The sequence below is a fragment of the Rhinoderma darwinii genome, chromosome 2, assembly GCF_050947455.1.
Source record: "Rhinoderma darwinii isolate aRhiDar2 chromosome 2, aRhiDar2.hap1, whole genome shotgun sequence".
NCBI classification, from domain to species: Eukaryota; Metazoa; Chordata; class Amphibia; order Anura; family Rhinodermatidae; genus Rhinoderma; species Rhinoderma darwinii.
The window spans coordinates 369,905,137-369,918,494 of NC_134688.1; positions in this window are offsets into that span (position 1 = coordinate 369,905,137).

Genomic DNA, 13,358 nt, shown 5'->3' on the forward strand with positions numbered 1-13,358 from the left:
ATGTCAGCTTTATTGCATCCGCTGCAGGAGACAGAGTTCTGTGCAAAGCTCACAGCTTTATCTGTGTCTAAATAGATGAAACCATGGTTTCCCTGAACCTTCCTCTCGCCGTCTGTGCACAAGCTGATAAGTGGAACATTACGCTTGTACAGATGCTGCTGTTCCCATACATGGAAGCAGCACTTGCACTATGTGTGTTTTCCTCGCCTGTACCCCATTGCTTCCTTGGGTGGAGCTCTTCTGTTAGGATTTCAGGGATTCCTCAAGCATTGTAAGTCAAGATCACTTGATATTGAGCAGATCTTCATAATAAATGTCTGTTGACACTTGTATATGTACAAGGAGCTATTCCAATGATGTATTCCAATGATGTGGAAGAGGTAGGTGTGATTTTCAATGGGACATCTAACTACAGCAAGACACAGATTGCCATGAGAAGTGGTGCATTGCGCAACCTGTGCTTTACAACATGTCACTGCTATTGTATATATGCGCCCATACACACAGAGGCCATGCTGCCTTAGTGTGGTGCGAGTTCAAGAACCATGAAACATTTTTTGCACGCGGCTTTAACATAATTTCACCTGTACAAGGCACTTGGCCAAAAGCCGCATTGCAAAAAATGTGGTTCTTTGCAATAGTTAGTCCCATGGGTTTTGCCCCACTGTTCAAACCCACGTGGCACACTACCGCAGCACAGGCGTTGCAGGTTTTCGAGTTCAATAACAATGCTAACTTTCTGCAGGGTGTGGAATTTTAACTCTCTAATTTCCAGAGCGCAAAGCTTCTAAGAAACAGTCACTGGAACATAGTAAATCTAGTAAAATCGAGATATGTATCTATTCATAATTACTATATTTCCCACTCTATACAGCACTATGGTAAAATCATTACCGCATGAACCGTATTGCCGTTTGGATTTCATCTGATAAAAGAGCCAGTTCAACACATAAAGTGGTTCCCTAGCACGTGCCATAGACATAATTTGCACTTGGACAATACAAAATTGTTTGCTTACTCTGCGTTGCACCTGCCTCCCCAGCCCCTGTGGTATGCTACCAGTGAGCATGTCAGAAGTCCCATGCCGTTCCTGTCGTTAGGCCAATAAGAAATGATCTTCCAGCAAATCAGAATCAGGCAGATGTATTTAGGTTCTCGCATAGACATTTTACACCTTTTTCTTCAAAGTCGCAAAACATTGTAGTGTGTATGCGTGTTTTTAGGTTGTTATAGTGGGAAACGTGTTGTGGGGCTGGGGACTGTTTGGTGGGGGTAGGACAGCTGGTGGTTAACCCGTTAGTGACCGGCCCATAGTCTTTTTACGTCGGTCACTAACGGGCCTTATTCCGATGCCATAGACTTTTTACGTTGCGGCATCAGAATAAGTAAACAGAGCAGGGAGCTGTCAAATCTCCCTGCTCTCAGCTGCCAGAGGCAGCGGAGGGCTGGGAGCGTCCCTGCTCTGCCGGGTGAGATCGATATTAGTATCGATCTCACCAGTTTAACCCCTCAGATGCGGTGCGTGCGTGCACCGCATCTGAGTGGTTTTGGAGAGAGGGAGGGAGCTCCCTCTCTCTCCCACCGACACACGGCGATACGATCGCCGAGTGTCTGTTTCTCCCATGGCAGCCGGGGGCCTAATAAAGGCCCCCAGGTCTGCCTGGAGCGACTGCCTGCTAGATCATGCCGGAGCCATGACCTAGCAGATGCATGTCCGTTTTAAACGGACAGGCAGTAATACACTGCAATACAAAAGTATATTGCAGTGTATTATAATAGCGATCGGAGAATCGCATATTAAAGTCCCCTAGTGGGACTAGAAAAAAAGTAAAAAAAAAGTTAGATAAAGGTAATAAAAAAAAAATTAAAACCCCACTTTTTCCCCTTACAAACTGCTTTACTATTAAAAAAACAAAATAAAGTTAAAAAGTTACACATATTTGGTATCGCCGCGTCCGTAACGACCCCGACTATAAAGCTATTACATTACTTAACCCGCACGGTGAACGCCGTAAAAAATTAAATAAAAAAGACGGAAAAATTGCTCTTTTCTGTGAATCCTGACTTTAAAAAAATGTGATTAAAAAGTGATCAAAAAGTTGCATCTACTCCAAAATGGTACCAATAAAACTACAAGTCTTCCCGCAAAAAAAAACCCTCATACAACTGTATTGGCGAAAAAATAAAAACGTTACGGCTCTTCAAATGTGGAGACACAAAAACAAATAATTTGGAAAAAAAAGCGTTTTTACTGTGTAAAAGTAGTAAAACATACAAAAGCTATACAAATTTGGTATCGTTGCAATCGTAACAACCCGCTGAATAAACTCATTGTGTTATTTATACCACACGGTAAACGGCATAGATTTAGGACGCAAAAAAGAGTGGCGAATTTCAGATTTTTTTCTATCCCCCCCCCCAAAAAAGTGAATAAAAGTTAATCAATAAATAATATGTACCTCAAAATGGTGCTATTAAAAAATACAACTCGTCCCGCAAAAAACAAGACCTTATACAGCTATGTCGACGCAAAAATAAAAGAGTTATAGCTCTTGGAATGCGACGATGGAAAAACTTAAAAAATAGCCTGGTCATTAAGGTCTAAAATAGTCTGGTCATTAAGGGGTTAAAGGACACCAAAAATCTAAACAATGAGCAATGATGGTAAGAAACTTATTAGTTTCAGATGGGGTGGAATAAGCCCTTTCGGTGCTCATTTCAAGGGTTTCAGAATGCATCTTTCAAAACTTGATTCCACATAGACATTCATTTAATTGCACTTATCAGACCCCGGAGTTTACGACAGCTCAGCACAGCGCCTAATTTATTATACAAACAAATTTAAAGTTAGAGTATCGTTTTTTTTTTTTTTTAAAATCCTTAAATTGCACCCCCTTCCTCCATAGGTACCCTAGGTTTCAGATAATAACATCTTGATTAATTTGGCAGAAATAGATTAAGAATGGGTAGAAGTATTGAACTACTCTGCACATCCAATTAGAATAAAGTATATTGGATTATTGTTAAAAATTGCAGACAACATTCTTGGTTGTTTAACCCCTTAACGCATTATCACGAAACTGTACGTGATAAGGGTTAAGGGGAAGTATGGAGCGAGCTCACGGGCTGCGCTCGCTCCATACACAGCGGGTGACGGCTGTTTTAGGCTTCGTTCACATCTGCACTAGGGTCCCGTTCCGTCTGAGCTTTCCGTCGGAATGGGACCCTGACTGACCCTGACTGCCTCCGGCAGGGCTTCAAAGGAGACTGAGAATCACGATATACTGCAATACATTAGTATTGCAGTACATCATGCAAGCGCTCCAATGATCACTTCTTCAAGTCTCTTAGGGGGACTAATAAAAAAAGTAAAAAAAGGCACAGAAACAAATAGCACGGCATACAGTATACAGGTAGCAGGGCACGGGAACAACAGGAACAGAATAACACTAAGGGATCATTTGCAAGCCTAACATAGGAAAACACAACAACGCTCAGGCAATGAACAAAGGGGCAGGGTCCTTCTAATAGTCCAGGGTGATCATGGGCTAATTAATGATAATCTTCATATGCGTGCGCTGTCCCTTTAAGGCCGGGCACGAGCGTGCGCGCACACCCTATGAGACACAGCGGACCGGAGCGGAAGTGAGCGCCGGCGTCTCCTGGGGAGGAGATGCGGGCCAGCACTCACAGATCCATGGCTGCGGCTACCGGGGGTGAGTAATCCCGACTTAGGGGGACTCATAAAAAAATAAAAAAACAGTTAAATAAAGTTTTTTTTTTATGTTCCATTAATAGTATTAATAGTTAAAAAAAAAAACCCTTTTCAATTTTTTTCCCAAAATCAATGTTTTCAAAAAAAATAAAAGTTAACATAACTGGTATCACCACATCCGTAAAAGTCCGAACTATCACAATATAGCGTTGTTTAACGGTGAATGCACCTTAGTGCTAAAAAAAATTAAATAAAAAGTGATCAAAAAGTCGCATAAATCCCAAAATGGTATCGGTAAAAACGACAGCTCGCCCTCACACCGCTAAATTGATGGAAAAATGAAAAAGTTATGGCTCTCAGAATATGGTGACACAAAAGATTTTTTAAATTTAGCAAATAGTTTTATTTTTTTAAAAGTGGTAAAACATAAAACAAAACATATCAATTTGGTATCGCCGTAATCGTATGAACCTGTAGAATAAGGGGAATATGTAGTTTTTACCGCTTGATGGGTGCTGTAAAAGCAGAACCCCAAAAATTACGGTTTCGCAGTTTTTTGCCCATTTCACGCCACAAGTAATTTAAGCTTCCCAGTACATTATGCGGTACAATAAATGGTACTATGAATAACTACAACTTGTTCCGCTTAAAAGAAGCCTTCATATGGCTATATAGATGGAAAAAAGAAGAAGAAATTATAGCTTTTGGAAGGTGGGTAGGAAAAAACAAAAGTTAAAATCCAAAATCCGAGGAGGGAAGGGATTAAATAAAATCTATGATTTCTTATTCTATAAATGAAAGAACTAAAAAATTGGACAACCCTTTAATATATCCTTATAGTGGTCAGAACCATTACAAATTTTTGTCCTGCCGCTGATGTCCCTAACATGGCTGAGTCTGCCCAGTTCACCTTTGGGCTTTTCTTGTCTGTGTAGTACTTTTCCTTGCTTGGTGCATGTTCTACTATTGTTGTACTACTGGTCCCCGAGATGCGCTTTGGATAAATAAACTTTATTACCATATTTTTGGACATGATAGCATTTTTTTTGCAGTGCACTGTGACCGGTATTGTGGAGGATGAGCAAGGGAGCGTGCATTGTGTTGATCAGATAACAGACGTAAAACTGGACTAGGGAAATGTGGGAGAGGCGGCAGCATGTTGGGGGAAAGCCTGCCCACGTTTTCAGTACTGAACCAGGAAGTAGAGATGAGCCATGGGGACAATTAAAGTATTAAAATGTAAGAGTTTTTTTTTTTTTTTTTACAAACATGTACACCTATTTGCATTTAAATGTATCCTTAATGTTGTCCCAGATATAACGGAGTTACTTTGGTTTGTGGTAAAAGCCAGTTCCCCTGCTTAGACAAATAGAAATAAAATGCAGGCTACCTATAGCCACCACTGGAGGGAGCTTAGGAGCTTACTGCATACTGTTTTAGTATCGAGTTCAATGTGTAGTAGTTCAGTGTGAGGTAAGCTCCCTCTAGTGTTGACTGCAGGCAGTCAGCATGTTATCTTTTAAATCTATATCTCTACAGGGGATTTGGAGCTATATATCACAAAAATAAAACCTCTGACAGTTATATAGATATATTAAGATCAGGGCAGAATTGTTAACCTGTTTAGATAGATAAAAAATATATATAAATGGTATTTAAGGGTGGACATTCAATTTAAGCAAATACGCAATCCTATGTCATCTGAGAAGTTCACCTATTAAACTTAAAAGGCAAAGTTAATAGATAATCTTTCATCATCCCTTTAGTCTAGTGCAAATAAGTCCTTATAAATGAGTTGCTAAAGTCTTGGCAGTATGTCATGGAAATCATATCCCTGTGCGGCAAGTTACACCATTATCAGCTGTTTGTAGAAATGCCTAAGGCCCCATGCACATGACAGTAAAAACACCCGTAATTTAGGGGACGTAATTACGGCCCGTAATTACGGGCCCATAGACTTCTATTGGCCACGGGTACCTTCCCGTTTGCCTACGGGAAGGTGCCTGGACAGTTGAAAAATATAGAACATGTCCTATTTCAGGCCGTAATTACGGCACAGGCAGGCCCATAGAAGTCTATGGGGCTCCCGTAATTACGGGTGGCTACGTGTGTGCACCCGTAATTACAGGAGCATTGCTAGGCGACATCAGGGGATTTACATTTTTGAATAAAGAGAAGCAGAGAAAATGGCGTCTGAGCGATCATGTTACCATTTTAAGGGCTTTGGACATGATTGTGACATCATTTCCAGCCCCCCTTTTTTTACGGGTCCGTAAATGCAGGTGGAATACGGATGACTATGGACCCGTATTTACGGGCACAGGTCCGTAAATACTGGTGAAATAGGAGTTCAAAACGTGTGACAAAGAACACGTATTTACGGCCAATATTTACGGGAGGGAAAAAATACGGTCGTGTGCATGGGGCCTAAAAGGGTCTCTAAAACGCATAGGCATCGTTCACATCTGCGCCAGTGTCCCGTTCCGTCTGAGCTTTCCGTCGGAACGGGACCCTGACTGACATAAACGGAAACCATAGGTATCCGTTTCCATCACCATTGTCGAAACGGAGCCCTAGCGCAGATGTGAACGAAGCCTTATTCTGCAGAGCTTCTTTTTTCTTACTTGCGTTACAATGATTATCTCTACAGAAAAACATGGCTAGTTTTGCAAAAAGGGAAAGGCTGATTATTCTAATTTTATCTTACAGTTTTTTATCTTACTGATTCTTTGGTGTTGCAATCAGAGTTAGAAGGTATGGAATCAAGGGGAACATAACATTTTTAATATATGATTTTACACTATTAAAAAATCATAACTTTCTGCTTCATCTCTTATTGTCTAATAGATCAAAGTATTAATTATATTATGATCTATTCAACACTTTTGTCTGCTTCATATATACAATTAGACTATGTTCACACAGGGCGGATACGCTGCCTGCTCTGCGTACAGGGCGAATACGCTGCGTAAAAGCACACAGCGTATCCGCACTAGGCACCACAGGGAATTCCGGTCGAAACACTGCACAAATTGTGATTCAGTGCTTCTGCCAGAAATTCTGGTGCAGAAAACTGCATCGTTTCAGACTTATGTAGCCATGGCGACGCGTCCCTCTGACATCCTGCAGGCCGGCCACCTGGGATGACGTTTCATCCCATGTGACTGCTGCAGCCTGTGATTGGCTGCAGCGATCACATGGGATGAAACGTCATCCTAGGAGGCCGACTGGACAGAATTCTGGGTGAGTATAAGATTTTTTTTTTTTACGATTAGAGTTACGATTTTTGCAGCGAAATCGCAGCTTTTCCTCCGCAAAAATGTCAACATCTGCTATTTGTTGCGGGTTTTAACTACCTATTGACTACAATAGGGAAAACCCACAAGAAAAAAGCAGCTATTACGCAAATACAATTGACATGCTGCGGATTAAAAAACAGCACCGCAGGTAAATTTCTGAGCGTTTTTTGCCACTTATCATTTACGCACCATCTGGATGAGATTTCTTCATCTCATCCACTCTGCTGCTGCTGTATTATGCTGCGGATTTTCCGCAACGAAATCCGTTGTGGAATATCTGCAGTATTTATACTAGGTGTGAACTTATCCTTAGGGCTTTTCCACACGTAGCAGAATTGCTGCGTTTTTTCTGTCCGTAACTGCAGACGGGAAAAACTCAGCAGAATACAGTAGCAGCAGAGTGGATGAGATAGAACAAATCTCATTGACACGCTGTGTAAATACTGAGCGGAAAAAAACGCTCAGAAATGGACCTGCGTTGGGAAATTTTATTCCGCAGCATGACGATTGTATTTGCGTAAGAGCTGCATATTTACTGCGGGTTTTCCCCATTGAATCCAATGGGGAGGTAAAACCCGCAACAAATAGCTGTTGTTGCATTTTTTTGCAGCGGGTTTGCAGTGATTCCGCCTCAAAAAACGCAACTCTGAAAAAAATCCAACAACTAGACTTAGCTAGGAGTCTGTGTTTCTTCCTCCAGGCCGGCCTACTGGGATGACGTTTCATCTCATGTGACCGCTACAGCCAATCACAGGCTGTAGCAGTGGTCAAATGAGATGAAACGTCATCCCAAGAGGCCGGCCTGGATGACATCAGAGTGCCGGCCTCCTGGGATGACTCTTCATGCCATGTGACCGCTGCTGCAGCAAATCACAAGTTGCAGCAGTCTCCTGGGATGAAAAGTCATCCCAGGAGGCCGGCCTGCTAGCAGGATGGTTAATGCAGCAGTTTTCTGCAGCGGATATTCCGGGCGAAAAACGGCACCAAAGTTTGGTGCGGTTTTTCGCCTGGAATTTCCTGCTTTGCAAAGGGCTTGCGAACCTGGCCTTATTGTATCACACCATTTGCTAATCATACAACCATATGAATTTGTCAATACTCATTTCATGTTAAGTTTACATTTTACATATTTCGGTCTCTTTGAACGAACTGTAGACTAGTACTATATCATGCAGTAAATTTGCAGTTGTGGCAATAGTTATTTTAGTAGTAGAGAATTGTACTGCTACTGCTTTCTTAAGGGCCTTTTACACGGGTCAATAATTGGGCAAATGAACGCCCGTTCCTGATCATTGCCCTGTGTAAACAGGGCAACGTTTAGCCAATCTACGAGCATCAGTTGATTTGCTTCTTTATGCGGCCAATAATATGGTCGCCAGTCGGCAGCACATCTCCTTGTGTAAACAGGAAAATGTCCTGCCGACATGATGCAAATGCATGGGATGAATGATTGTAGTAACGATCGTTCCTCACCATATATACCGATTATTGCTCCTTGTAAGTGGAGCATATGAGCACCAAACTACGTGCTATATTGCCGCTTTCCGCTGGTTTTTAAATTTAGGCTGGGTTCACACGACCTATTTTCAGACGTAAACGAGGCATATTATGCCTCGTTTTACGTCTGAAAATAGGGCTACAATACGTCGGCAAACATCTGCCCATTCATTTGAATGGGTTTGCCGACGTACTGTGCAGACAACCTGTCATTTACGCGTCGTCGTTTGACAGCTGTCAAATGACGACGCGTAAAAATACAGCCTCGTCAAAAGAAGTGCAGGACACTTCTTTCAGACGTAATTTGAGCCGTACTTCATTGAACTCAATGAAGCACAGCTCAAAATTTACGGCTGACAGAGAAGCCTCGCAAAATGCGAGGAGGAGGAATTACGGCTGAAACGAGGCAGCTGTTTTCTCCTGAAAACAGTCTGTCATTTCAGCCGTAAAAGCCTCTCATCGTGTGCACATACCCTGAATATCAGGTCATCTAAAAGGACCCTTACATTATAATGAAGTAACTAATGACATAACTGTTACTATTCAAGCCAGGTAGAAAGTAGATATTGTGTTTGGTTGATGATCCGAATCTGGCCTCCATACCAACATGACATACAAACACAATCATAATAGGACAAGTTGTCATCTGTTCCGAGTGGTGCTGCTCAGGCTATGGACTTGATGATATCTCAACAAACAGTAGATCTTAAAAAACGGGTCTCACGTTTTAAATGTAATCTAAAGAGGTTTTTTTTAAATATCCTTCCAGAAAGTCTCTTAAAAGTGGTTGTCTCATGAAGACAACCTCTTTCCATATGACTTTTTATGGCATATAGACAGCATAAAGGGGGTTTTCCCCACTTGGGACCACCTCCATGAGCCACTAATTGGGAGAAGGTTGATATACTGTGAACCGCCTCTACATCTGTGTCGGCGATTTACAGTGTGAGCAGTAAAGGAAATGAAGGGGAAGCAGGGCTCGTATGAGCGCTGCGGCCCCTTCAAAACAGATGACTGGCGGGGGTGCCTGGAGTCTGACCCCGATTGATCAGATATTAATGGCGTATCCTGAGGGATTTGGGACTTGAAACCCCTTTAAGCATGGTGTGCAATATTTTAAAGATGTCTTGAACACATATTGTCATATGAGATGCTGAACTGTTGGTTTTATAGTGATTTTAACTATGTAAAACATTTCTTAATTCTTACTATTTAGTCTAAATTAGGCTAATAATAGTATCTTACTGTGATACTTACAACTGGACCGTAAGTTTCCTAGAGTATGAAAGAGGATGTAGGTTTAACAAGTAACAGTTCAGCATTCTTATCAAAGCCTAAATTCACTTTATCTTTTATTGGAAATTCAGACTTGTAAAGAAGTGAAGAACATTTCTGGGAAAATACAACATGTATTTGTGGTTTTCTTTTTTTTTGTGGATGAAAAGATTTTTCTTACGTCAAAGGTGATTTCCTTCTACAGTATAAAAATCACAAACTATTCATTCACACAAGGGTTTCTCAGCTTCATGTTTTTCTTTATTATTAGAAAACGTGACTTTGGCTATGTTCAGACCTGTGTTCAGCCCTTTCATTGGGGGTTCCTTCAAGGTTTATGTTACTTGCATCGTACTTATAGCATTATTCTTGCTGCCATAGTGATGGAAACCTTCACGGAATCCCGATAGACCCGATTGTAAGTCAATGGGGTTTGTCGGGTACTGCTCAGACCGCGCATATGACAGATCCGGTACAGTGCTATGGCTTCCATTATGAAAAGAAGTCATATGTAAACAGAGCTTAACATTATCACCATTTAACCCTTTAAGTAAAAAGCCAAATCCAAAGGTGTCTCATTTTCATTTCATGAAACGTTTAAGCCGAAATGTTGACATTCCAGATAGATCCTCAGGGCAGATTCTTTCTTCTCTAAATCTCATTTGCATCACAAGTTTTAATTATTGCTAATGTTTATTTCCCCAATCAGGGACTAGTGTATTTCGCTCTTGCATGCCTTGGACACATTTACAGAGTCTTCTGCAGTCATCCTGGGGGTGGGGGGACTACAACTGGGTGTGGAACCCGAATCTGTATTCTTCTTTAAGTAGGCACTCTTTGTCATTTTCAGCAACCCATAGACTAAGGAAAGAATTTCATAATAGGCGATTGATTGATGTAAGATGCATTCTCCACCCATATGCCAAGAATTACACTTACTTTTCTTTTGCCCATTCCACATAAAGTCGGATGGACAGGATTTTTAGAAGTCATTCTCTGCTATTTTCCACCCCAAAGTCCTTCATAGATACAATCGTTTGGTCAGCCCCTGTACTGCTTAAAATTCAGTTTTTCCACAGACCCTCTCGTACCTTTTTTTGGAGACTCAATGAAAATGTATTGAAGGACATAGTGTGTCAAGCTGACATTCCCTCAACTGTCAGATAGTTCATCTTACACCACAAAAATGAGACCACTTCTGATCCCATTAAGTGGGGGGCACTCAAATGAACCCTTAGGGGCATTTTCTTATCACACGGGTTTAGGCTGAAAAAGATCAGATCAGCTGAAATCACGGATCTAAGTTGACAATGCTAGAGTTCACTGATAAAATGTTCTTTACAGCAGATACTTAGCTATAGATTTTTAACACCAGACAGAAATTACTTATTTACCTCGATCAATGGTCGTTGTGTCTCAGAGAGAGGGCGCGTAGGATTAATTTGAGTATGCAGACAATAATGGTAGGTGGCTCTTTCAAGCCCTATACCCCAGACTCTCTTCTGCATATATCATGTCTCTAAACACAATGTCCTCAGGATACGTGCATTCTACTTCCCAAAATGCTGAGGAATTATTGGCTTTTTACGCTAAGCTCTATAGTATTAAAATAAATACTCAAATCTTTCTTCTGAACAATACCAGGGTAAAATTAGATCTTATCTTTCCATGACTAAATTACCTTTCATTGCACCAGACAGATGGGAGGCCTTGGAACAACCTTTCAAATCTCAGGAGTTAGAGTTCACTGTTTAAAAATATTAATTTTTTTTTAAACCCAGGTCCAGATAGGTTTGCAGCCCACTTGCTCTTATAAGCTCTTCAGGTAAGCTCTCTCCCCTCTTTTTCTGGCGTTCTATAATTCTATAGCACATGGGGCTCTCTTTCCTCCCCAGGATCTTTTAGGCAAATAAAACAGTGATTCCCAGACCGGAGACACGTTTGTTAGCTCAATTCAATTGTGCTGGTTATGGAGCATCAAGCAATTGTTTTAATATTGAATCCCTGAATTCCTCAACCACCCATATAAACTATCTGTCACGATCTGTGGGTATGTGGACTCACTGGGCCGTACTGCCATAGCGGGATAGCAGCTGGCCAAACAGTGTACCAAGTCAATGTCTAAATAGTCCAAACACAAGGGTACCTGTAGCAGTTCAGACAGTAATAACGGCTAGGCTAAGATGGGAACTTGTCAGCAGACACCAGGCGTGGTGTAATACAGCAGGCGTGACCGATGGCACAACACGACTCCAACTTTCTAAGGCACAGGAACAACGGTAGCACAGGATACAGGTAGCAGGTACAGGAACTGGATAACACTAAGGTACCATTTGCAAGACTAACACGTGTAAACACAACAACGCTCAGGCAATGAGTGAAAGGACAGAGCCCTTTTTATAGTCCAGGGGGATTATGGTCTAATTAATGATTATTCCCATGTGCATGCGCTGGCCCTTTAAGGCCGGGCACGAGCGTGCGCACGCACCCTACGGGACACAGCAGAATGGAGTGGAAGTGAGCGCTGGTGTCTCTTGGGGAGGAGATGCGGGCCAGCTCTCACAGATCCATGGCTGCGGCCGTCGGGGGGTAAGTAAGTAATCCCGATGGTCCGCGGCCATGGACGCTACAGTATCCCTTCTCTTTCACCCCTCTTCTTGGGACCAGAGCGAGAGGGGAACTTTTAATAAGGGCAGGAGCACTGAGGTTCTCTTCTGGCTCCCAAGACCACTCCTCTGGACAAAACCCCTTCCAATCCACCAGATAAAAAGTTCTTGCTCCTACTTTTTTGAAGTCCAGGATCTCCTTAACCTCGAATATATCAGAAGAACCGCTGGGAGCAACTGCAGGGCTAGGCATTTTTGTGTAGCGGTTCAGGACCACAGGCTTCAGGAGGGGCACATAAGAGGAGTTGGGGATCCGGAGGGTAGGTGGCAGCGGAAGATTGTAAGAGACAGGGTTGATTTGCTGTAGGATCTCAAAGGGTCTGAGGAACCTGGGAGCAAACTTGTATGACGGCACCCTCAGCCGGATATTCCTTGAGGATAGCCAGACCTTGGTACCTGGAAGATACAGAGGCGGCTCTCTTCTCCTAGCACCTTCTTTCTGCTTCCTGCGCTCGACTGCCTGCAAAATAGAGGACCGGGTTTGCTTCCAGACCTGTAGCAAATCCCCAAATGCAGAGTCAGCTGCAGGTACCAGGGATGTAGCCAGAACAGGAAGAGGAATTTGTGGATGATTGCCGTAGACAATGTAGAATGGTGTGGAGGTGGTGGACTCACTTGTGTGGTTGTTGTACGAGAACTCGACCCATGGAAGAAGCTGTACCCAATAATCATGCTGCATGGGGATGACGTGGCGAAGATAATTCTCCATGATTTGGTTAATCCTCTCGACTTGGCCATTAGACTGGGGATGATGGGCTGAAGAAAAGTCCAACTTCACATCTAGGAGTTTACAGAGGGCTCTCCAGAATTTTGAGGTGAACTGAACCCCCCGATCAGACACGATATGAAGAGGCAAACCATGCAAATGTAAGATGTGCTGGATGAAGAGATTCGCCAGCCGAGGAG